The sequence below is a fragment of the Halictus rubicundus genome, chromosome 9 (assembly GCF_050948215.1).
Source record: "Halictus rubicundus isolate RS-2024b chromosome 9, iyHalRubi1_principal, whole genome shotgun sequence".
In the NCBI taxonomy this organism is placed as follows: domain Eukaryota; kingdom Metazoa; phylum Arthropoda; class Insecta; order Hymenoptera; family Halictidae; genus Halictus; species Halictus rubicundus.
This window is the reverse complement of record NC_135157.1, coordinates 7092084-7116642: the sequence shown is the minus strand read 5'-3', so window position 1 is coordinate 7116642 and position 24559 is coordinate 7092084. Positions and strand designations below refer to the sequence as shown.

At 45.4% G+C, this 24559-nt stretch overlaps 1 protein-coding gene across 2 annotated transcripts in view; it reads left to right on the top strand.

Annotated features, from left to right (window-relative positions):
* Window positions 1–24559, top strand: part of LOC143357394 (discoidin domain-containing receptor 2) — a 155821-nt gene that overhangs the window by 73380 nt on the left and 57882 nt on the right. Inside the window, exon 2 of one of the 2 annotated variants that reach the window (XM_076793856.1) lies at window positions 19829–19881. The exons of the other annotated variant lie outside the window; for it this stretch is intronic. The gene's annotated coding sequence lies outside the window, so the exon portion shown is untranslated. The remainder of the gene's footprint in view (window positions 1–19828; window positions 19882–24559) is intronic. 2 annotated transcript variants of the gene reach the window in all.

The window sequence follows — 24559 nt, the reverse complement described above, 5'->3', positions numbered from 1 at the left end:
TGCAGTTTCTGTGCATTTGAATTCCTTCTACAATTAATTTTCGTGAGATTTGATACGACTTCGATCGGTTTGCCTCTCGTTTCGATGAATTGCGGCACAGTTTCCGATTTTCGGCAGAAGAGTGTTCATCTTTTTACCTGATGCATTTACCTTTGGCGACGAAATCGAGCAAAGAGAGGAGCGGCCGGAATAGATTCCGCGTCGAGTCCTCCAATTTCAACAAAAAGATATTTGCCGTCCGAAAAATCCGGGAATCGGACGGCAAGACGCGCCGTTGTTTAAGTAAAGCTAATCTTCTTGAAGAGGATCGGTCTTCGGCGCGGCCGTTCCCTATTGAGGAAAGCCGGTAAAAGAAAGAGAGGAGTTTCGATCCGTAGAATCGTCGAACCGATACTCGACTCTTCCTCCGTCCGGGCACCAGACTTGGAAACTGACGTCTTAAAAGTCCTTCGTTAGTTTCCCAGCCCACGAGACGAGAATAATCCGATCCGTCGCTCTTTTTCCACCGTTCCTCGGCCAGGAGATTGTGATTGCACGAGGGAAACCCAACGGAATCGACTCGAGAGAATGAAAGAAAGAGAGGGAGAGTGATTCTCGATAAAAATCGTTCACGCATGAATTTCGACATTAAGGGAGAAAGAAAAAACGGCTGTCCGTATTATTACCTCCGACGTGAGTTCCATCGACAAAAGCTCGAGAAGAAAGGGAGCTCGAGTCGGTGGACCGTGTTCGTGGCTCGTCGATCCTCTACCTTTTTCGAGTATTTTGATACGTCGAAAAATCCTAAACAATATCGGCGAACGATCGGAACGAAATCACGGGTCCTTTCGTCGCCCGGCTGCCGCGCCGGCCAGGTTCTCATTATCGACGGACTGTGATGTGAAGAGAGGGCGAGAGAAAGAGAATCAGAGAGAGAGAGAGAGGGAGGGGAAACACCGGGGAAAAATCCCACGAACCAAAGCAGTTTCCCCGATTCGCGATTGCGTGCACGCTTGATCGACCCCGGAAACGAAGGGGCTCGATTAGTCTGCGCCCGATACAAGGTAGCCGATGGATATTTGTGCCGGTGTTTGGTCCGGCGTTACGCACGGAGGCCCGGCCGAGTGCCGGCAATAAAAATGCCGCGGCCAGAGAAAAGCGAGACACAATGGAAACACAATAAGCAAGAGTGGATGACGATCGACGATGTGGGGAATGAGACAAGAGGCCGAAGAGGGAAAAGGGGGGCCCCGACTCGCTCCACCGCCGCTACAATTGGCGGCGGCGGCGGCGGCGGTAGCGCACCCGCCACGACGGTGCAATCTCATTCGCGCTCTCTCGCATGAGCGAGCAGAGAGCGCACTCCGCCCTGAATCCCTTGTGCTTTCTGCACCTACGCCATCCAACCCCACCCATCTCTCCTAGCCCCGTCACCCCTTTTCCCCTGCATCCACAACCCCTGACACGTCTAACTCTTCCACCTTCAACGTCTAATCCCGTCGTCTGTTTCCTCCTGACTTTCTAATCCTCCGGGTCGTTAATCATTTCTCCGTGAAATTCTGCTACGTCCGTGATGAACGATTCTGCTTCCCGACCAGACCGATTTTTTAAATACTTCTGTTTGGTATTTGTGTTTGTCGTGGACGTGCTTCTTTGGACGTTTTCACCGTTTATTATGCACACGTGCATTAACGCGTCAACTGCCGAACTATCATCCCCCAAAAAATGTAATCAAAACTTCACAGTCAAAGTTTATCACTGGGATTACCTCTTCAATTCTTATAGATTGTACGAATCCCAACGAAGTTCTGTTAAAGCAACTAGGCTCTTTGAAAGAAATGAATTTTTAAAGATACAGGAAGAATTATTTCACCAACAGATAACCAATGTGGCAGTCAAGGTGCTAAAAGAATTTCAGAATATTCATACATTATTTGCGACTCGTTAGAATTACTGATAGCATTCTCTTCTCTTTCCTATGATAAACCTATACGATAGCCCAATAACAAATTTTGAAATACTCTTCAAAGCCAGCACAGACGTGATCCCTAAAAGGTTAAGGAGAGTGCCTAAGGCAAGAAGAATTATTTATACCTAACCGTTAATACCACAGAAACCAAGTTGGCGGCGATGACGTTGGAAGTCTTCACCCTCGACGTATTCGACGACAATCTAGCCGAACGATCGAATAAAAAAGTTGGGGTTTTACCACGTTAGTGGCTCCAGTCTCCTTTGTGCTGGAACGGTGTAGGGTTTCATGGAGCCTGGATGCTATTGTTCGCCGAAATCGCTGTATAACGTATTGACACCTCGAGTCATCACCCCAGCGACGATCGCGCGCCGCCTGCTTGCCCAGTAATTCGAGACACACCCGTGTACTACCCCTGATCCTACAGGATCTCGTGTTGCGTTCCGTTTCAAATGAACACGTGTTTGTACACATCCAACTGCTCTCCCGGAACGTGCGATCGAATATTGTTTCGCGCAGTCGCTCGTGTTACCGTATCCGTTCTCTTGTAAAACGAGTCTTAACGGGAGCAAGAACTCGCGCCCGGACAAAGGGGTTGGTAAATGCGATCCAGGACGCGATACTGTTCGAGGATGCCAGATGATGATCGAAAAGGAACGATCAAATTGATTCTCACTTCATACGTGATCCCTTTTTATTTCGTCACCCTTTATCTAATCTACGATTTTCTAAACTGTTCCATTGTTCCGTGTTCCCTCCTGTAACACTTTGACTGCCAAACTAGAAACCTCAAAAATTCCATAAAATCAAAGCGTTATTTAATGAAATGAAAATTGAAAAAAATTAAATGTATGATATTGAATAGTCCTCCAGCTTTCTTGCATTTTACAGATCCTAATTGAATTTGGTACAATGAATATATCAACGTAAAAATTCATTTTAAAACCAGGACAAATAATTCCGTCACCCACATATGGGTGACATGGCAGTCAACGTGTTAATAGGAGAATAAGTCAGGCGATCTAGATGAGCAGTTATCCTTCGATTGGAAAAAGGATACTAATTCTATAGTACACTACTTTCAAAGACGTTTCATTATATTTATTAAAAAAGGAAATACATTTTTATTGAATTTCTGTTCCTCCCAACAGGCTGGTAAAATTTGTATGTTCGCAAAGAACGGTTGTCTACTCCACATAAAAACGAGCAGGATCAAGCACCAGGCGTTAACCGCGAGCCCAAACAGGCGTATCCGCGCCGGGCCAAGAAAGAATCGACTTGCGTGTCGAGGGTGGCCGTCTGATTAGTAATTAGCCGAGCGTTAACCACGTTCTAGTACGGGAGGGCGGGAGGAAAGTTTCCTCGTGAATCATTGCTCCGCCTCGCACCTCGCTCCTAACCAGTCTCCGGCTTCGGATCAGCCTTTTAACCTCAATTAACGCTTCGACTTTGCGCCGGCCGTGTAATCACGGTACAATGGAGAAGAGAACAGGCTTCACCTTCACCTCGGCTGAAAATCGCGGAGACGCGAAGGCGGGTGCGAAACACTTCGCGAGGTTCTTTTACAAAAAAAGAAGAGTTCAAAGGACAAAGAAAAGCGTGGGCCAGTGTCGTGTCGAACGCGGCGCGAGTTTTTCCTATTACGCGGTGGCGCGGGCCAAAAATGCAATCGTCGACGCGGCGCCACGCGATGCAATTACGGGGGGAATGCAAGGCACGCGGGGTTTGATGCCGGCCCGACCCGCACGCCGCAGATACGCCATGCCTTTGCACGAAAACAACCCCTCTGTCCCTCGGTGGAAGGAGGCACGGCTGAAATTCCAGCCGGATACGAGCCCCCAAAAAGCGGCTGTCTCCGCGAGACGATCGCCTATCCGCGTATCTCGATCACCCTTCGCCGGGGCTGTCATCTGTGAAATCACTACTCTGGAACGGACACCGTTAAAACCTTGAACACCTTCGCCACGAACCCGGACACTCTTAAAAATGCCTTAGATTAGGTATACCGTGTCGGGTCTGAGTCACGACACTTGACCGTACCACCTAAAAACTACGGACAGACAGTGTCCTAGTGTGTTGCAGACTATTAGAAGTAAAAAAAAAAACTATTAACCGTTGAACGATGAACGCTTCTGATGATTCCATGGTGGTTGTAATTAGGTTCATTCAATCTTTACGTTTAAATTGTGACAAGGCCACCTTCGTATCTCGATGAAAAGTTGAAACGCTAGAAAACTAATTATTACATATGCTCGATGTCAGATAACTTTCAATTGAAACATTTTTATATTGCAAGTAATTCATAACGTTTAGATAGCACAGTTAAATTATTTATCGCGTACAGTTTCAATCGGTCGTACTTGATGGGCTAGAAAGGGGATGACTCTACAGAAAGAAATAAATTGAAAATGTAGAATTGTTTTAAATAATGATCAGACGCATCGAAGATTCTTATTTAATTTCTTATTCAGTGGGAACTATCTACTCATCGTACGTACAAAATGAGATATTAACCGCTCGACAAAGAATATCTCCGAGTTTAATTTTAACTTAACTTACAATTAAGTTAATGACAAGGGAAGCAAGACATAATTACGATAAATTTCGCAGAACGTCGTAAAAATTAGGAGAAAATCGGGAGAAACGCGGACAGACGACAGCCCGACCGTCCGTTCAGTTATCGTTACTTGATGCCGATCAATCGGCTAACCGGATCCCCAGAACGACTGCCAATCAATGCACCTCGAATGTCGGTTAAGACTCCGACGGGATAATAGCAGACCGCCTCAGGATGCTCGATTTCCTGCTCCGCCAGTTGCGAGATGGTGTTAAAGTGAACGGTACAGGGTGATCGGGACCCGTTTCCTGTATTATCGCCGGATCGAAATCTGCCAGTCTTCGGAGATCGTTTTCACAGATACGGTTCCTTTATAATTTGAGGTTTGTTGATCGGTTTGTCGGCCAGGAAGTATTAGGTGTTACTGGATCTCCAGGTGTCGGCGGTTTCGTCTGGAAACCGTTCTGTATCCCGTCACTGTCTGCTGGAACAAAAAGTGTAACTGTTAGATCGAAACGCTTCGAGCAGAAAACGTTACAGATTGACGTAAATTACGATCAACCGAAAGAAACTTGACGGATGACACAAGGAAAGAGGAAGCTTGCAAAATTGCTTCCTCGTGTAGCAGTCCAACTTTTTGATGATTTGATTTTAAAATGCAATTGTTTAGTTCTCGAGTCGCACTGATAATAAGTAGCATGGGAAGTTTTGAGTTTTGCAAAAATTGTACCCGGTTGTCCTCGCAGCGAAACTGTCGAGCAATCGGAGATTTCATGTGCAAACACTCGATGCTAAATTATGAATTATGCTTTCATATTCAATAGACAAAAACCTAGCCTAAACTACGAAAAAAGGTTGAAACTTGCAAGATGATTTGTCCTATTGTTTCATGTAGAGCTACAACGTATTATTTTTTAGTCTTCATACGTGCAACTATATCCAAAGTCTTGCTGTTGAGAGAGATTCGATTTTTGTAAAAATGGTGATCATGCTTGCAGTAAAACTGTCAAGAAATTGGACAAGTCGTGTACAAGCATTCGATGCTCAATTATGAATTACGATCAGTGCTGAATGCGATCAAGAGTGCGATTGGCAACACCGTCGATCAAACGGAGAGCGTGAAAGATGCTACTGTACGGGATCGATCAAGTCTTCTCTATTTTCAAGCGGCATCGCGCTGAAGGTGGCCGTTTTGACGGCTGAAACGGATGCTTCTATTGGGTCACGGTGAATAATTCATAGGAAGGTCGGCACCGGAGTAGCCTCGGATAAATAAATCGGTGGCCCCCGTTTTTCGTCGTGCGTTATTGTTGCGATATCGATCAATCATCCGAGAATTATCGACAAGCTCGCGCAGGTCCGCTTCAATCAGATACACCATTTCGCTGGACGTTTCTGTTCCCAAACACTTCAGTCATTACAACACAGTGGTCATTGTGTTCGATTGAGGTGACGTATGGACGCCGATCCAAGAAAACAGACACGTGCAGCGTAGAAATTAGAAGTACCCAAACACTTCATAACCTTCTATAGAAAATTAGCTGAATATAATGGCAGACATATTGGGTATAGGAGAATATGTTGATATTGCGAAGCTATTAGAATAATCAATCATTCGGTACAGAATTTTGTACTAATTTAATATTGTAATTGTAATCTGTATTTACTGTTATATATCACTGCGACTACCTTCTTCATTTTTGCGTTGTTCATTAAGATTATGAAATACATTTTTCACCCTTGACTACAGCGTTTTGATCCAACTCAATGAAAATTAGGCATCGTTCGCAGCTGCATTTGAACATCACTGAACCACACCATCGTGATATCGTTAAAAACGAAAGAATTTCCTGTTAAGAATTAAAAATTTCGGAACTTGTTAATGCTCGTGCAGACAATTTTCTCCCGCAATTGGCGAGGGCAGCGCGCGCGGATGTTCCTCGCTCGTATCCATCGTAACGAAGACCGCGAGGAGAAGTAAACGCTCTCGGCACGAGATTCGCCGGTTGCGAACAACGTCGCAATATTTATTTCGCAACGGAATAAATGTCTAACGGCCCCCACCCCCCTGCATTCCTGCGACTCCGCTGTTCTCCAGAGTTCTCCCTCGGGGGGTCTTTGTTAAAATGTTTTCCGGCGGCGGAGGTCGGTAGTAGCGCAAACAGCCGCGAAAAATAATGTAACACGGTCCCCGCGCAGCTCCGCGACCGTCGTAATACAAATGGGAAGTTAAAAGGCGGTTCCTCGCGTTTCCTAGCCCGGCTTGTTATACCTATAGTCTCGGCCGCGGCCACATTTGAAATCCTCTTACCCGCGGAATAGCAGGAAAAAGTCGGGTTACGAAAAGGGGCAGGCGAAAAAGGAAGAGAAAGAGATCGAGAGAGAGAGAGAGAGAGAGAGAGAGAGAGAGAGAGAGAGAAGAATGGGGTTGAGGCGAAACAGCGCTCGATGCCCGAAGAAAAGAAAAGGAGGGACCTAATAAGAATGTCAATCGCAATAAAGAAGGCTTTGCATTTGATAAGCATCGTAAAAAAGCGCCGCGTAAGGTCATTACGTATACGGATCCGCGAACTGCAACAGCCTACGCCTCGCTCTCCCCTTCCTTGTCCCAATCTCTCTCTCTCTCTCTCTCTCTCTCTCTCTCTCTCTCTCTCTCTCTCTCTCGGAATACCTCGTTTGCCGTAGCTCATCCCGAACACGGTGATCCCGGGCTACGATCGAGAGTCTGCGCTGCTGGCCTGCCTTTGAAAGATCACTTCGGGAAGCCTGTATATCGCTGACTATACGCATACACCTCGCCCTCCGTCCGACTATCGGAGCCGCGGAGGTATCGACCCAGTGAAAAAGCTGTCGTAAAAACCCACGACGATAAGCCTGGCTTTTTTTCACGGAGCCTCTCAAGGATTGAAAACGGGGAGCCGTGTTGTTCGATCGACGTTTAATCCGCTGCTTTATTATACAGATTTAATCTCTGACAAATTGCGCGAGAACGATGATACGATTAGAGCCATCCTCCGAGAGGATGCGGTAGTATCTTGGGGTTAAGGCTTTCGCGCGAACCCTGCTGCATCTTCTCGTGAAACCTTCGGAATATGGTTGCCCACGATCTTTTCTTTCAATTTTTACGCGATATTTCAGACCCCGGTCCGTACAATCTTGAATTTTGCGATGTAGAGCGCTGCGATATTGATTTTAGTGATCAATCTAACCTGATTCGCTGTTACTTTAATTGAAGACGTACTTTTACATATGTGGGAAATTGCATATATGCGATTTGCTGTTTTTTCCTCTGTAGGAGAGTGTAACATTTTTTGCAAATTAATTCGTAGCCTTCTATTCGTGAATTTATTAGTTGTCTACAAACCACTGAAATACATTTGCATGCAACCACTATGCATTTATTCTATTTTATAAGTAGTTAATATGGTGGTTGGTAAGCAAAATAAAGTTATAATTCACTTTGAGAGCCACGAATTAATTTGTACACTTAATATTATATAATAATAATAATAAAAGACTGTATCCTCATCGGGAACATTAACCAATATTCCCAAAAATATGCTTTATACAATTCAAATTCGTCTGTACATTTATCTTGCGTCGAGACTTTCAACAATAACTTTCCACTAATATTTTCTGAAAAATTCTCCGACTCATTGCCTACATTTTTCGTTGTTGTTTGTTCCAGTAAACCATAATAGCCATTTAAAAGGGGATATACGAATTACCTAATATCCACAAAATGGGAGCATGTAAAAGACAAGCAACACGTTTGATTTTTTGGAAAAGTGGTGCACAGAAAGAAAGGGGAAGTATAGATATAAAAGAGAGGAAAAATGAGTACAGAATAAATAGTTCTTGACAATTAAAAATTATAAAGAATCATCGTTTTGAAAGTGCATTTCTCGAAAATCAGAGGAGGTTGATGAGCCATAATACGTGATGCAAGTATTAATGGGCGACGCGGCAGGGAACCGCTGTCGAGGTAGCTACGTAAATGGATCCTTATGCCGCGAGTCTGGCACTTGAAACGGCCACCGTCTATGACTAATTATGAGAATCTAGGGTGGACCGCGTTTCGGGCTGTTAACGGGCCGCGCTCCGCGTAATATCCCCGCATCCGGTTTTAATAGCGGCGTACGGAGTGGCAGTTTCGCGGACTCGGTGAATATATTCAGGGACAGTGTTATTCCAGCTGGCCGCGTAGTCATATATCAGCAACGATTCTATGCGCGGTCGCGTGCGGAGTAATTACTTTTCGGTGCGCGCCGGCATCGCTCAAAAGGCAACATTTGCACGCGACGTGGAGCCGACGTGCGGCGAACGCACGCACGCACGCACGCATGCGACTACACACGCACACAAACACTCTCTCGTCCCCGTGGAAAGTATAAAAAAAAAAAACGAGCGGAGAAAAAAGCAAACGGCTGCCACGTTTCGAGGATCGACGGCGACAATGGCTTCCTGTTTCATCCCTGCGGGGCGTCCAGCTGTCTGTCTGGACTATGGTTGCGCGAATGAATCGTCCTCCGACTCCATTGTGCCCGTTTTCCAGTTTTGCGTCGCGATTGTTGTCCGACATGACATCTTCACCGACCGATCCTTCATCATTTTAGCAGACTGTATTTTTTTCTAGCATCGTCCTAAATGGGACGCTTCCATTCGGTATCGTTGACTTTATTCCACGACCCTCCTCCTCCCACCCCCTAGCCTTTGGTTTGCTCACTTTTCGGGAAAGGTGCGACCGTATACGGGCCGAACAAATTTCCGTCGTTGGCAAATACAGACGTTCTGGCAAATAGGCAGAGTCGCTTTCTGTACTTTGTCCGACACGTCGGTGCGTGAGATATTTATGGTTCTTTATAACATTTATCAGATGTAGAAATTAATTCATAGATCTTCATAGAATTTATTGACTATTTGCGAACGATCAACGTATATGTACTCTTCCCTCGAACATAATCTCCGCGATTTTAAACGATTAATGATATACCATTCGAATCTAACATAACATCCTCCTTTCCGAAGTCGGTTCAATAAAGTTGTCGAAGGCTACGAATTAATTTGTACATCTAATAACGTGGTAAAATTGTAATTTTTATACCAAAGGTGATAAAAGCGTAGCTGTAAGTGTAAAAGTGAATTTCTGTATTTTGACTAGGATCTGTGTCGAAAAAGAGACCTGAGTACGTCGCATGAGTCAGGAATAATAACAGTGGAGTGGACAGCTATCACGACCATCTGTAGTCCTCGGGTTTTTTCGCAAAACTGCTTACCGAGGGATGACTCAATACACACATTTAAATACGGTCTTCCGCCATGTATAACGTATCAGAATAATTTGGTTAAACATTATCTTTAAAATGAATTGAATTTCTTAAGAAAATCAAATTAAAATCTAAACGTAGAAAATACTTCCATTCAATATATTCTTTGAGTAACGTGTCCCTCGAAATCACGCAACTTTGCATATTGATTATCTAAACAATAGACAATTGACCGTGACAAACGCTTTAAAGTGATCAACAGCAGCCATTGGTCGTAATGAATATAGCTTCAGCCGGTCAAGGAACCTTTTGTTGACATGCAACGTACTCCTAAGCGTGAAACGATTAAATTAGGAATGTATTACGCTTAATTACGTCCAAAAGAAAGCCTGTTTCTTCGACGACAATGCCAAGTTTCTCACGCGGTAGAATCTGAATGCATGACTCATTAGGAAACTCTGTTGAGCAATCGCCGAACTGGCATATTTCGGCTTCCAGTCGAGAGCGTGGCTCGATTAGTTTCTTTTCTACGTGACCTCATCGCGCTACACGAAACCAACGTCTCTATCGTGCCCGACTCATTTATTTACCGAAATTAAGTTCTGTTAGACGTTCCATCGGCTGACCCGAGTTAGAACCGGCCCGTGTTGGTAGAGGTGATTCGGTGGTCGCCTAAAACTGTACGTTCTCGGCTAAACGACCGCGGCCGTATTCAATGTTGCTCAACGCAACGACGAAGAGGATTGCTGCTCGGCGGCGTGGCGGGGCGTCTTTAACGCCAACACGTCCGACGCTTAACGTTAATTAGCGGCCTAATGAACGTGGTGGAAATAAAACCGGAGCCGTTTCGAGAGAGGTGAGAGCGTTAGAACCGGAAACCGGTGCTTCGAGTGTGTATTCTCGCCTTGCACGGCTGACAGCCGGCCCCGAGGAAAGGTCGTAGAAAAGAAGGGGACAGTTGTTTTACCGACGGTGGACCGGTACCGTGTTCGGGACACTCCTTTTTGCTAATAGCATGCACGCGACCATCCGGACCACACGTGCGCAATAATGGGCAACGCGTGGGTGTGTGCCGGTGCCGGCAGAGACAGCCGGTCGACCGACCGTAGCCCACGGCCTCTCTCTCTCTCTCTCTGTCTCTCTTTCTCTTCCTCTCCGCCATCCAACTTTCCGTCGTTCCATCTGCTCCTTGTTACCCGGTGGTTATTAATTAGCTTCGCCCGATGCATCTTCCGTCCTGCGACACGGCGTTACGCGACACTCTCTGACGCTGCAACAAGATATCGCGCCGCGGCCGGCTCCCAACTTCCGATAGATACTTTGCCTCAGACCAGATCGCCACATGTGTCCCCAAGAACTCACTATAGGGGCCAGAACATGGTGAAAATGCACTGGGTCCTCCCGGGAATTTTTCTTCTACACAACCAAAACGATAAGTTTTAAGAAAACGAAAGCAGATGATATAATCAGCCCGGTGGCCACGGAGAAGCAGACGCGACAGCGCAATGAACAGCATAGCTCTCGCCGCGTTTTCCGGTGCGCATGCACTCGCAAACGTTTGTTTCTTGCGCGATCTTCCCGCGACGAGGTGAAACGAGTGGCTCGCGAGTGGGTTGGTTCGAGTCCGATCGTTGTTATTAGGCCAGCCCTGTCAAAGGGTCTCCCGTTCAGAATGTGTTTGTCGTTCGGCCGTGATTGTAACCATCGCAAACACAACGTCAGTGTCGCAATTGCCTCGCGGTATAGTGGATCCGTATCGTCGGATGCTATTCCGCTTACGTGGTTGGAGGGAAGGGCTCTGGCGCAGGAGTCCGCTAAGTCTTAACGAACCGGGGAATCTTTCGGTAATGCCTCGCCGTGTCCGGAATACTTCTGTGGTAGTATCTCAACTATTACAGCGGCGGTGGCAGACAATCCCGTTGTTACGGAGCGGGTACAGTCGGAGAGAGAGAGAGAGAGAGAGAGGGAGACAGAGAAAAACTTTTCTACCGGAGAGTCCTGCGCACCAACGAAACCGACGCGACTCCAACGGTACGAGTCGCGACGTAGACGGCTTCCGCTGCGATCCAACCCCGCGCAAAGTTCCTCAACTTTCCCGGATACCCAAAACCAACAACTTCTTTGGACGATCATAAACCGCGAAATCTGGAACGCAACGTCGAAGCAGCGGCCCTGAAACGGACTGAAACCGCCAGACGAAACTGCGCGAAACGGCGCACCGTGCGTCGAAAAGCCCGTTTTCTCGACAAAATTCCATTACGGCGAAAGTTATGGGTGATATGAAAAAAATTGCACAGATTCTAGAACGGTGTACACGATTATTGTATTCGTTCGACAATGGTGTAACCTTGAAAAGCAGAAGTATTTTTGTTTACGTATTCCTGAAGGTGACACCAAAACGTTTTCCAAGCACTAGGATACTTTTGTTTTTGCATATTATCGACGACACTATTCTCCTTGTAACTTTCTTCTGTAAACAGTTAATGAAGGTACAATACAGTATCTGGAAGAATTTTCGAGTTCTTCTTTTTTTCATGCAGAGACGATGACAGATTCCTTACCTTCGTAGTAGATATCTAGGAATACTTTTACGGAGGTTTTACAGACCAACATGGAAATTAACTTTCGTCCATTGTCGACGCCCTGAGCGCGACGAGACTCGAAGAAAGTTACCGAGACTGAACCGGGCGCGGATCGATCGTCCCGTCAAAGCGTGTCCGGTTCTCTGGATATGGTCCTTGTTGCTCGGCCGTGTCTTTCGGGGCCAGTTGATTCGGCTCCGTCCCAGCAGCCCCCGGAACCTCCCGCCGAAGGCAGCCAACAGAGGCTTTCCCGCAGAAATGTAAATACCGGCCGGCCAATCAGCCTGATTGGTCCCATTCGCTCGAATGCTCGTCATTCACCGGCGCATATAGTGCGCCGTAAGGCACGGTGCCGGTGGCTGTTATATGCTCGTGGATCGGCCCTATTGTTCGCCGACTGTACGTATGCGGGAGCACACACGCACGGACGTACACGTCTACGCCTTGATGCTGCGCGCCGGTTACATTCGCATTGGTCGATTCGCGTATCGCTTTTGATACCGTCGAATGAATTTGCGGCTACGAAAATGACGCTGCGAGCGCGCGCGTGCGACTGCTGACTAGAAAGTCTCCTTTTGTCGAGCGCAGCCGAGTCCTCTTCATGTTCGCCACTTGCCGGGACTTCCCTTCGACCGACGACAATTCGCGGATCGATGCTGCAACGGTGCATGTCTTTCTGCGATTTCGGCTCCCTTGTTGTGCGAACGCTTCTCCGCCGGGATCTACTATCTCGAGGATTTACGTCGCCGCGTGCCTTAACTATGGCACCGTTGTGAATTTTTTACCAGCTACGCAAAGCGACCAGCAAATACGGAGCTTTCCTCCGAAAAAAATAATTCGATACAATCTTATCCGTTTCACCGAAACACAATTTTATTCCTCTACCATAAATATCTAAGCACTCGGCACAAGCAAATGTCAATTTTTTTTTATGAAAATTTCTTTTGGGTGATACTAGGTTTAAAATTATGAAGACTCTAAGGATGCATACACGAGAAATTATTCAGCAAATTTATTTCTTGGTGTTTATTATTTTAAAAATATTGCAAACAATTTGGGTAGCACGTTCTTGTTATTTTTATAGAGTAATGCAAAATAGTCATTTTTAGTGATCCGTAAACCTTGTGTTAATGATCCTTTAACTGTATGGAGTAGTGCATTTGAATTCTCCTAAGCAGCGATCGAGCAGCATGAAATCAGTGTCAATTTCTGTGAATGAAAGTCTCGATACGCGCAATTGCAACTATTATAGAATTTTAGCATAGCATTTCAGAAAATAGTATTTTTCACGTAGACTAGACAGATTTACATCGAGACAGGCGTGGCGGCAGCAAGCCGTAGCCGAGGCTTGAAAATTCGACTCTCGCGAATTTTGAAAGTGACGCGAGCCCTGAAGAAGCCAGTACCAGAAATCGATTTGCATATAGAGGTCCGGGGCACGGAGGGCGAGGGTTTTCTGCGTACTCAGGAAGTTCGCTAAGCCAGTTCGTGTACGCGGCTACGTCCGTTCAATTTGTACGGTCGTTAGACGGTATGGACGAGGATCGTTCGGGTACGTGGAAACGCGCCGACGCGACGATTCCTCGTGCTGATCCCCCGTGACGGGAATCGTTGCGTGCCGCTGGCTCATTGTTATGGCAATGAGCGTTCCCGCCGGTATCTTACAATTTTAGAGCGCGCCCTGCAAATTGTCTTCCTAATCGCAACGCGCGTTTCATTCGCTCGATTACCTGGAAACGTTATTTACGAAATCGTGCGGGCATCATCGCGTGGAAATTTGAACGCTCGGCCCCCCTGTTCGGACGCCGGTTGCGTCCCCTCTCGAACCGGTAATAAGAATAATCGGGAGAACGTACGATTCGCGATCGTAGCGATTTTTCCGCGAACGTCAACCGCGACAACAGGAAACCGGGCCGTCAACGGGGAAAAACCGAAGCGAGGGATCGCGTCGTCCATTCTCAGAGATAACGCATTCTTTCGCGAGCTTGTTTACAAGAAAGTCCAAATCCGGAGATTCAGGGAAGAGAGGAAAGAAACGTTGAGCAGCCCCACTCGAGAAGATGAAGCGCCCGTGTCCTCTTTTCTTAAGTAGCCGAGCGGTTGTCCCTTTCCTTCGTTCCTTCTTTGGTTCGCTCGTTCGCCACCCCGTCAGCCCTTGCCGTTTCTTGCCGTCGGGTTAGAGGAAGAACAGGCGAGAGAAACAAACCGCCTATCCCGGCAAGAACGTTCGCAGACTGCCGCGCGAGTTTCTAATCTGGTTTAACTTGTTTACCGGTCCTCGATAAAGGAGCAACGCGATTCGCCGGTAGCTTTCGCGTCTGCCGCCTCAAATCTGCCTCGGAATTTATGATCCCCGGGTAAATATAACCGGTGGGAGGATCGTGGAAAGTCCGAGGAAAGGGTAAGCCGTCGGAGACGACGGCGGAAACCACAATGTTCGTGCCGCCGCGACGGCATTCGAAACCGTGGCTCTGCAGACTCCGGTTTTTCGAAGACTTCTGTGCAAGTCCCGGAGCCGGGAGAAGCCAGCTGGTGTTTTTACGACTTCGCACGGCACCGGTTATAAACCGGCGTTGTCCTAACACCGTTCTCCACCGTGGCGTTATGGCGGCCGTTTCGAAAAATTTCGGAGATATCCCGCCGCCGTATATTCCCTGTCAGGCTATTGAACTTTTAGTAAGAGCCGAGATTTTACGCTCCTGTGTACTCCGCTTCCCGGTGAATTATCAGTTTATTGGCTTCGCGTTTCCACGTGCTCGGCAACGCGAGCCTGAGCTGGCTTTACGGAAGTCGAAACCGCGCCGTGTTCGTTTCGAGATGTTCGCCCAACATACGAATATCGGATAAATAAGTGTACCCCTGAGTTGACGAATTTTTCATTAGAATTGCGTCTATGATCTTTCAGAATTTATTTGCAGCTAAATCAGCAGGTTCCAATTGTTTGATCCCATGAAAACACCAGTCTCCCAAGACTTTTACATTGATATTGTGCTTGACTCAAATTAACCCCTTGCACTACTATTTATTTTGTGATTATAGTGATTAGAAATTCTTCGTCGTTCAGAATTTCATAGGAAAAAAAGATAGTTTATATCTATTGTATGCCAATGTTTTCGCCTAAGGATATATATATCAACTAGAACAAAATAGAATTTTATTTCGATTTAAAGGAAATTAATAACATACATATTTATTAGACTCTGTTCAGAATCTTTGTCATGAGGCTTACTCGATATTGTAGGGCAAGGGGTTAAACAGGATTGTATTTATTTAAACAGTTGAATAACAGCGTTTGTCGTAACTGCACGAAATACACAATAAATACAACGATGAAACTGGCTTTCAATGAATGCAATCTGAAAAATCTAAATTACAGGCAAGGAAACAACCATGAAACTGTACTTCTCAAAACGATGGGAAAACATTAAAAATTCTAAAGAATTTTCAAGAGTCTTATTTGATTATAAATTGCAGACTTTACGCATGTATAATAAACATTTCACGTCTTATTGAAACAATTGATGCACGTTCACGGTGAAATTAGAAATTTTTTATTTCGCATAAAGATCCACGGACTGATAACATTTACCGCTCGGAGAGTTTGCGCGAAGATAAAATTTCTGAGCTGAGGGCGCCACAGTGGAAAGTTCCCTTCGCATAAGGGAGTAACTTTGAATGCACGCGAGGAGAACGCGGACGGCCAACAGAATGCTGTTGCGCTTTCTACCCGGGGAGGTTAATCTTATGAAATCGCGAGTGGTGTAGGAGACACTTTGATGTGTGTACGAGTTCCTTGACTCTCGGTATCACGCATCCGCGGTCACGTGGACCGCGACGACACGGCGGAGACGAAGACGACGACTCTGGCGGTTTTAGCGTCGCAGGATCCGCTTTAACGAGGTTGCTCGAGGGGGTTCATTGAGACGGCGGCTGCTGGTTTGGTAACCATGTGACTAACCCCTTCTCCCTCTCTCTCTCTCTCTCCCTTTCTCTCTTTCTACCGCGAGTTCATTTCGTTCGTTCCTTTTATTATTCGCCTCTTACTCCCTTCTGTCGGTCGGTCGTTCTCTCGTCGCGTTGCCGTTACCACCGCCTAACCTTTATTTTCTTCTTCCCCGAATTCTCGGCATTATTCAACGGGCGCACGTCTCTCATTGAGGATGCACGCACGTACCCGACTACCTGCTACGACGACGAAGGTGAAGACGAGGCGAACGACGACGGCGACGAGCAGGACGACGTCCTGGAGTCGCTCGAAATCCGCGATAAAAACGTCTCTCGCCTTCTCTGCAGCCGGTTCTACGCACACGGAGATAGAGAGAGAGAGAGAGAGAGAGAGAGAGAACGAGAGAAAGAAAGCGAAAGAGAGAGACCGGCCTCCCCCGGAACGGTTCGAATTTCTGCATCGCAATGAGCACCGGGAATCGGTCGTTCCTTCCCTCCCTTTTTCTCTCTATCTAAACCCACCTCGACGTTGTCATTACGTTTTTCTACCGGCGAACGTGGTTTCGTGACTCGATGCGCTGCGGGACATGTCAACGACGCTGTTACCGCTCATCACGTAAATTTAATATGCGACATTAACCCATGTCACGGGATACGAAACTTTCTGCGACATTCAATTACCTTGTATTGTAAGAAATAGGGTGCGTAGAAGCGCGAGCGTCTAATTAGTTTAATGCAATATGGATGGTCCCCGGTCGCATCCGGCTTCTCGCGCAATTTAACAATAACCGACGGCAAACCTACATTCCGCGACGAAATTCATAGTCACGAGCGAGTTCGCGCTAATGCGTGCATATACTGTCTCTTTCTGTATTTTTATATCTCGAGTGTAAATTATAATTGCCCGAGAAACTGGGTGTCTACAACGATTCATCTATCAACGAGATCGTGCCTGAACGTTTTACAAACTAATTCAAAGTTGGTACACAGATATCCGGGTACTGACACAAGGGTTAACAGTGAACCTAGCAAGCATTAAAAATATCTGGTAAATGTTGCCTTGCAAAAATGGCAACACTAAATTTATCGAGACTGTCCGTAGTTTTCAATTTAATGGATGCTCGGTCAAGGAAATTTATTCCATTATTTTGCATAAATGAATTTTCATGGTTTCCATAATTGGAAAATATAAAACCGGTTGTTTGACCGTGGTAGGTTTAGTGTTAACAACCCGTAACGAATATGGCACCTGCCTTGCTCGTTTTTTAAGGAAAATATTTGCCAAAAAGGCAGCCTCGAGGGTGAAACAATTAAATACACCTTGCGACGCAGACAGAAAGAAAATGGAAATTTTGCGACACAAAGGAATAGAAAATAAGTGAATTTCGACCCTGAGGAACGTTCGCCGTTGAAACAACTATTCCGGACGCATCTATGACGTATTACTCGATTACTAGAGCAACTGGTGCTCGTTTAGTGACACTAAATTCTCGAAATTCTATCGACGTAAAATACGCTTGCGGTGTCGCGGTCGGAAGCGTGATTAAAGCTAACGTTACATAAGCGTTATTATAAATTTTATAGACACGGTCCTCGGCAACGTAACGCGATACACTCATCGACGCTAAATCCCGATTACACGGCCGGCGTTGCTAATTGCACGTATCACATTATAAACTTTAATCGCTTTAATTACTTATCGTATGTAATTAAGCGTTTATTGCTGTTGCTCCTCGCGCTGGCCGTTCGATGATTCTGGTTCAGTGATGCGCTCAACCCCATCCCCATCCCCACCCCCGCCACACCTCCCTCTCCCCGTCCCAGAATACTCACCCCTTTCGGCTGTTCGCGTCGGTCCGGCCACTAATGAAAGTTTGAATCGCAATTTTACCAAATTAAAGCCAGACTAATAGTCAACGTTATTTCGAGGCGCAGGCCATCGCTATTTTAATTATTATTGTGCCGCGATACGTTCTGTGATCCAATCTAAACGTTCATTAGCCAATTCGAATAACGAACGTTCCGCTCGTCTACCCGCACCCTTTTAGTTTAGTTACAATGATCACGTTCGAGCCTGCGAAGTTTTAATACCTTTCAATCTTACCGCTCCGTTACAATTAAAACACTTATGCTCGATCGAAAGGCAATTGGAATCTTTTGGGAAATTTATTTTATCCGTAACTGATATGATATTACGATACATGCTATCATTCTAGTCTTCTGTTCAGACGTAATTTAGGCGTAAGATGGTTCAGAGAATAATCCCTGTGGATCTTTATGCAAATCTCAAGTTTTGTGGACTGCTTCATAAAATCTATAGTAAAGAGTAAATTCAATCTATCAACTTGAGAATTCTCCATGTTAAGAATAGGAGGGAGATGTCATTAATGTTTGTTAATATACATGTACAAAGCAGTGTAATAATCTATAGTGTATCTATAGCGCAGGCTATAATGTATAAAGCAGTCTATATTAAGTTTAATAATTTATCAATGATTAAATCATAATTTCTGAATTTTTCAGTTGGACGCATTTAAAGATAACCCCTATTTTTAGTTCTAGTGTTCAGAATCTTTCTCATAATACGGATTATGTTGTTATTTTTAAAAGGCCGTACTGGCCAGTTGCTTTCATAGTGCATGGTAGGTTTAGTGTAAAATCGAGAGCTAGATTTAATAAGAAAAATGTGACACTGGTGGCAGGTTAATGCCAGGTGATTGCCACTGAACGGCAGTTCGGACGTGAGAGCGTCCGAAATTTTGTTTCGGCTGCGAAATAAAGTCACGAGCGAATTTATCAGCCGTTTCGTCCGTTTAACGATCGAGACGCGCCGAACGCTTGCACGCGTCCCATCATTCCTCACTCCCTAACCCTCCTTCATGGGATGGTGGAGTGTAATGAGCCCCAGAGGGCCTTCGTCCTTTTCTCATTAAAACGTCAGAGGACGTCTTATTGTGCCTCGCATTACCGTCATTATCGTCGGGCGCATCGCGACCTTCGGACTCAATGGGTGCGCAACACAAACCGGCGCCCAAAACTATTTTATCACTCGCTGTAATCACGAAGAGAAAAACACAAGCCTGAAGACAATCCATTGCTCTACACTATGGAGCCTACAGTCCTTAATTTAGCATTCTTATTTAATTTCGTCAAACGTAATTCGGTAAAAAAAGCATCATTGTTTCTTAGAAAATCAAAGACTCTTTTTAGTTTCACTGTGACGAACTATTTAGATGAAATCTATTTTTACCATATTCAAGATTTAACCCTCTACATCTCCGAGTAATTTTGAACTTACGTGCTGACACATTAATATTTTTGAGTTTAATTTTCATCCTTATTTTTAACGAAGGAAGTTACACATCGCTATTTTCTTTTTACATTCACAACAAAAATTTGGCCTGTGACTAGGTAGTAGTAGGTGGACAAAATGACGTTTAGCTACGATAACAAAATATTTATTATTTATAAATTTGTATACATGATTGATTAAAAAGTTCCCCGCTAATAACAGATTTTTATGTTACAGGTGAGCAGGCACAAAATTTCGTCGAGCCGATCCCCGGCGTGGTCCTCGAAATAGTAAGTCCGCCAATTAGCAAAATCCCGTTAAAATCAGAACGATTCTCATTCCGCGTAACTTGCGCACATTCTCGTCTGGGACCTGAGAGTTACGCAGACCGTGGATCAAATAAAACATCGCTGAACGCGTTTACGTTGGGCACAAAGCGCCGGTAATTTCGAAATGAAGCCCCTGCGCTTTGAGTTCCCGTCGTTGTTCGTTGCATTCCGTTTCGTTCTTTTTTGTATATCGCTCCTCTTCCTTTGGCCGGGGCCGTGTGCACGATCGCAGCGTGTTTGATCGTCGGGGAAAGGATTCTAGTAGGAAACTGCTCGAGTCCCGGCGAGTTTTCGGACTCCCGTAGGGATCCCTCGTTTTCCATAGCAGTAAACTGTTTTCTTAGGCATTCGGAGCTCTTCAAAAATTCCTAAATATTTACTCGAGCGAAGGACCCCCAGACGGACGACACTTAAACGGTATTCCACGAGCACGGTACACGAAGATGGGCTTAAGCTCACTGAAGGACGGATTAGAGCCCACTCGTGCGCATTCTCTTTCCCTCTTTTCCCCGAGTTTCGTTTCCGTTCGGCTCTCTATTTTTCTCAAATTTCCGCTTCTCCGACTCACGTGCTGTGCGGTGTTTGCACTAAGGGAAGCGAGGATCGTTCTTTGAATCGCGCGCGCGCGCGCGCATCCCCGATTTTACATCGGGAAACGATAGAACGCTCGGCAAATCGCCCGTGAACATCGGTAAACCTTCTATCGGCGTCGCAAACAGATCGGAATAAAACGCCGAGCAATTAGGATCTCGTTCTTGCCGTTATTGTTATTAGGTGTTATCTTCTTTTTCAAAGATTACTCGCTTTCACCTTGTCCTCCTTTGTGGGAACGATTATCGTCAACCCTGTTTCCTCCGGGTCAAACCAATTACCGCTCCGCGACCTTCTCGTTGCGGATCACGAAAGTGAAGTGTATATTCCGTGCTCCTCGGCAACATAAAATTATACGGTAATTGCCGGCTCGCCTTATCTCCGGCCGTGAATATTCGAGACCGGGAACTCCCCGCGATGGAAGAATTCACAGAAAACACCCTCATCGATCCGCGGAAATGGGTCAAATGTGCTGTGCTTCCATGTAGTTGACCATGACTCAGCGAACATTCCATCCAACGTTCTCATCCATATTTATAGGCGATTGATATCTCGGTGCATTACAAGAAAAATTAATACAAACGCTAACACGCATTCGATTTTTTCTTCTCAAGTCGACAAAGATGTAAATTTACCGACCATATTTCGTTTAATCCTTCGAAGGACGAATTTCGTCACATTGGCGACATCAGGACCATTTTAAAGTTTCCAAAAAAAAAAAAAAATAATTTAATCGTAACGACAAGAGTACATATTCTTTCCAATATTTTAATAAATACTCGTTTGCAAAGGGTTAAGAAAATATTGTAGCATATAAGCACATAAAAATGTGTGCATAAAAATTTATTCTAAGAGTAAAATTGCAAGCCAAATAAATTTTTATTTGCGGCTTAAAATAACAGAAATATTTTGGACGATTCTTGTAAATCGTTCGCTGCAGTATCGCCGAATATTCGCCGTTCACCGCGTAAAACGTACTTGTTTTCGCCGTGGAAGAGCCCTTCGGCCGAAGGATGGGCCGATAAACGACGGCAAGCATCCTCCCAGCACCCAGGATTCGACTCCTCAGTTTCAGCCGACGTTCTTCTTTCCTTTTTTTTTTCTGCAGCCGGTTTCAGGCCACGCGCCGATGCAAAAGCATTCCCTTGTTCGAAGTTCCCGCGTCTCCACCCACCGATTCCTCCGTCGGATCCGCGATTTCCGTCTGAGAGCTTCGAAAAGTTTCGGCGGCGGTCGGAATACCGGACTGCATTAAACATGAATAAACGATTTATGAGGGCGGAACGGCTGCGGGGCGGAACAGGGGAAGCTCCCTAACAAAACGAGGTCTTCCAGATAGCATCGTGCTCTTTTTTCGATCCTCCTTTCAGGATTACGCGCACGCGATCCCGATGTTTCTCTCTCTTTCTCTCTGTCAGGCTCGTCGTTGTTTTCTTCGATAATTAATCGCCGTCGCGGAACACATGTACCATCCAGTTCGAAAGCCATTTTCTTTGACATCGCGGCGAGTAATAACTCTCGGATAATCGATGAGCGCTTGTCGATACATCACGATCCGGCAAATAACGAATTATCCCGGCGCTCGTCTGATCCTTTGACAGAACCGATCTCCGCGTTCCCCGGCGAAGCTTTTGTTTCAAATCAGCTAATGGAGAGCTCTGCCGAACCGTAAAATATAAAAATTAAAAATACCACGTTGCAAAATATAAATTTGGAACAATGGAGCAATGTTAAAAACGTTCAATTTTGCGAAGTGCACTTTGATGTAATAGCATCAGTGATACTTCGTCCATTAGGAAAATACCTACGTATTAAAAGAATGTTCATGCAGTTTTAACAATCAAATGCTCACTACAAAAATTTGCATCAGATTTTATTACGTGCTTCAGACAATTGTTTACACACAAATTCAAGGAAATTCGAAGCGATGAAATGTACCGTTTGCTTTTTAACTTATGTATTTAAGCTTGACAATGAATTTTCCTATAAATTTATATGTCCCAAGAATGATAAAAGACATATTGCTGGTAATATTTTATATTAATATAAAGCAATATTTTACTTCAATGTTTACATCGGCATAAGAAACACACCTATATCCGAGATATTTTCATACGTGAACAGCCAATATTAAATCTGTGACAAAATAAAACTGCCCGAAAGTTAAAGTCACGGTAATATGTATTACAAATAAAAATACCGGAGGTCTTCTAGTGTCTAATAAAAGAATTCTATAAAAATTCTGCTCAACGAACACTGCAAAAAAAAGCAACAATACCACTCGAAATGAAATGAATAAAATTTTAGGTTCTACCGCTGAATATCATATTAACAGCATTAAACGGATAATGTGGCAGTTTCTGTTAGTTTCGAAATGTCGAGTTCATTCGTCTTCCATCGAGTCGTAAGTTTTCGGGATTTTCGCGGTAGAATACCGACGGGGCCGTTATCGATGGGAAAACAGATAACGAGCGTATAATTCCTCTTTACGACGTCTCTATCATTGGCCGGGACTTAACGCGGCAGCGTTCCCGCGAGTTCGGAAAGTTTGCTTTCCCGCGGTTCGCCGCGAGCTAATTTGCGAGCGTCAGCTGCGTATTTCGGCGACTATTCTGAGTTCCCCGTGGCGGCGCGGCGTTTGGGAACCGAGGGCGGTCGGGGATTAAAAACGCACACGATGAAACAATATTTCCGTTTCGCGCGGCTCGTGGCCGGGATTTTTTATGACCCTCTCGCGGCCACACCGAGAAAAATTCGAAAACTATATGCCGCCGCGACCAACAGTCCGCGTCTCGACTCGGATATATTAATCCTCGTGCGCTACTTAAAAATAGTTGCACGACTCTTGGTTTACATTTTGACCGAAAAATATCGTAAAATTAACACGTTCGCACAGGGCCATTTTTTCACACGACTGCTGCGCGAATTCGCGACGCTTCGCAAAGATACGTTATTAAATACAACGTGTTAAAAGGTAACAATTAGCAACTCCCACCAAGAATATTGCGCTGAATGCATTAGCATAAGAATTAATTTTTAAATGTAGACAAATCTGCCATTTCAATTTGACCGATCATGTTTATTACATAACTTCGTAAATTGATCGAGTACATCAAATTACAGCGGGAGGATAGGAACAGAAAATAGGCGAATTTTCACCCGACCGTATGAATGTTGATAATAATTAGAAGTATTTTTATTTTATCCGTATATCTTCAAGTTTTTCTCCGCTTCTAATTTTTCTGAAATAAAGACGACAATTTGCTGAGAGATTGTACATGTCAGGATCGAAGCGTTGGCGCCGCTCATAGCCGAGAGCAAAAGTTGGACATGAGTCGCGGCGTGTAATTAAATTATCACATTCGCGACATCCGCAATAACGACCGATCGTAAACGCGCGTCCGCGTCGAGAAACCGTGTCGGAAGAATCGCGCGTCTATCTGCGGCACGTCCGGGCGCGTGTTTCGCGGTGAAAAACAAAAGAAAGCCGCGGCCATTAATTCTTCTTCGCGGTGATCTTTTATTGCGCCGTAACCGCCCCACTGGCAAGACGAATGCGTGGATATATTCTCGACGGACTTGCGCGGTATTTTTTTTTTCTTTTCTCTCTTCGCGGAAACACGCGAGGTTCGATGCGGTCCGAGGAGTCGCGGCCGTTAGCCGACGTTAATTGCTCGCCAGATTTAATTAGCCGGTAAAAGAGCAATCGACTCTCTCCCCGGAGTCGTTGATTAATTGAGCAAAGAACGGGAAGCTGTTAATCGATAATTAATTTGCGTCAAAAGCTAATGCGCCGGCAGTCGTCGTACCCCGAGGGATACGGTTGAAATAAAACGGCGCGTTCTGTCCTCGGTTAGAGTATCACTTCGACGCCGCCTTGTCAGCAATACGCATTGTTCTCGATATCCATTCCCAATGGAGTGTCGAGGCTCCATCCAATTCCTGGAGCCCCCTCTCCATCCTGGACCGAGTTGCTGCTCCTGATGCTGCTGCTGCTGGTGCTCTGCAGCAACCTCTCTCCTCTCCTCGGCCAATCGAGCCTCTCGTT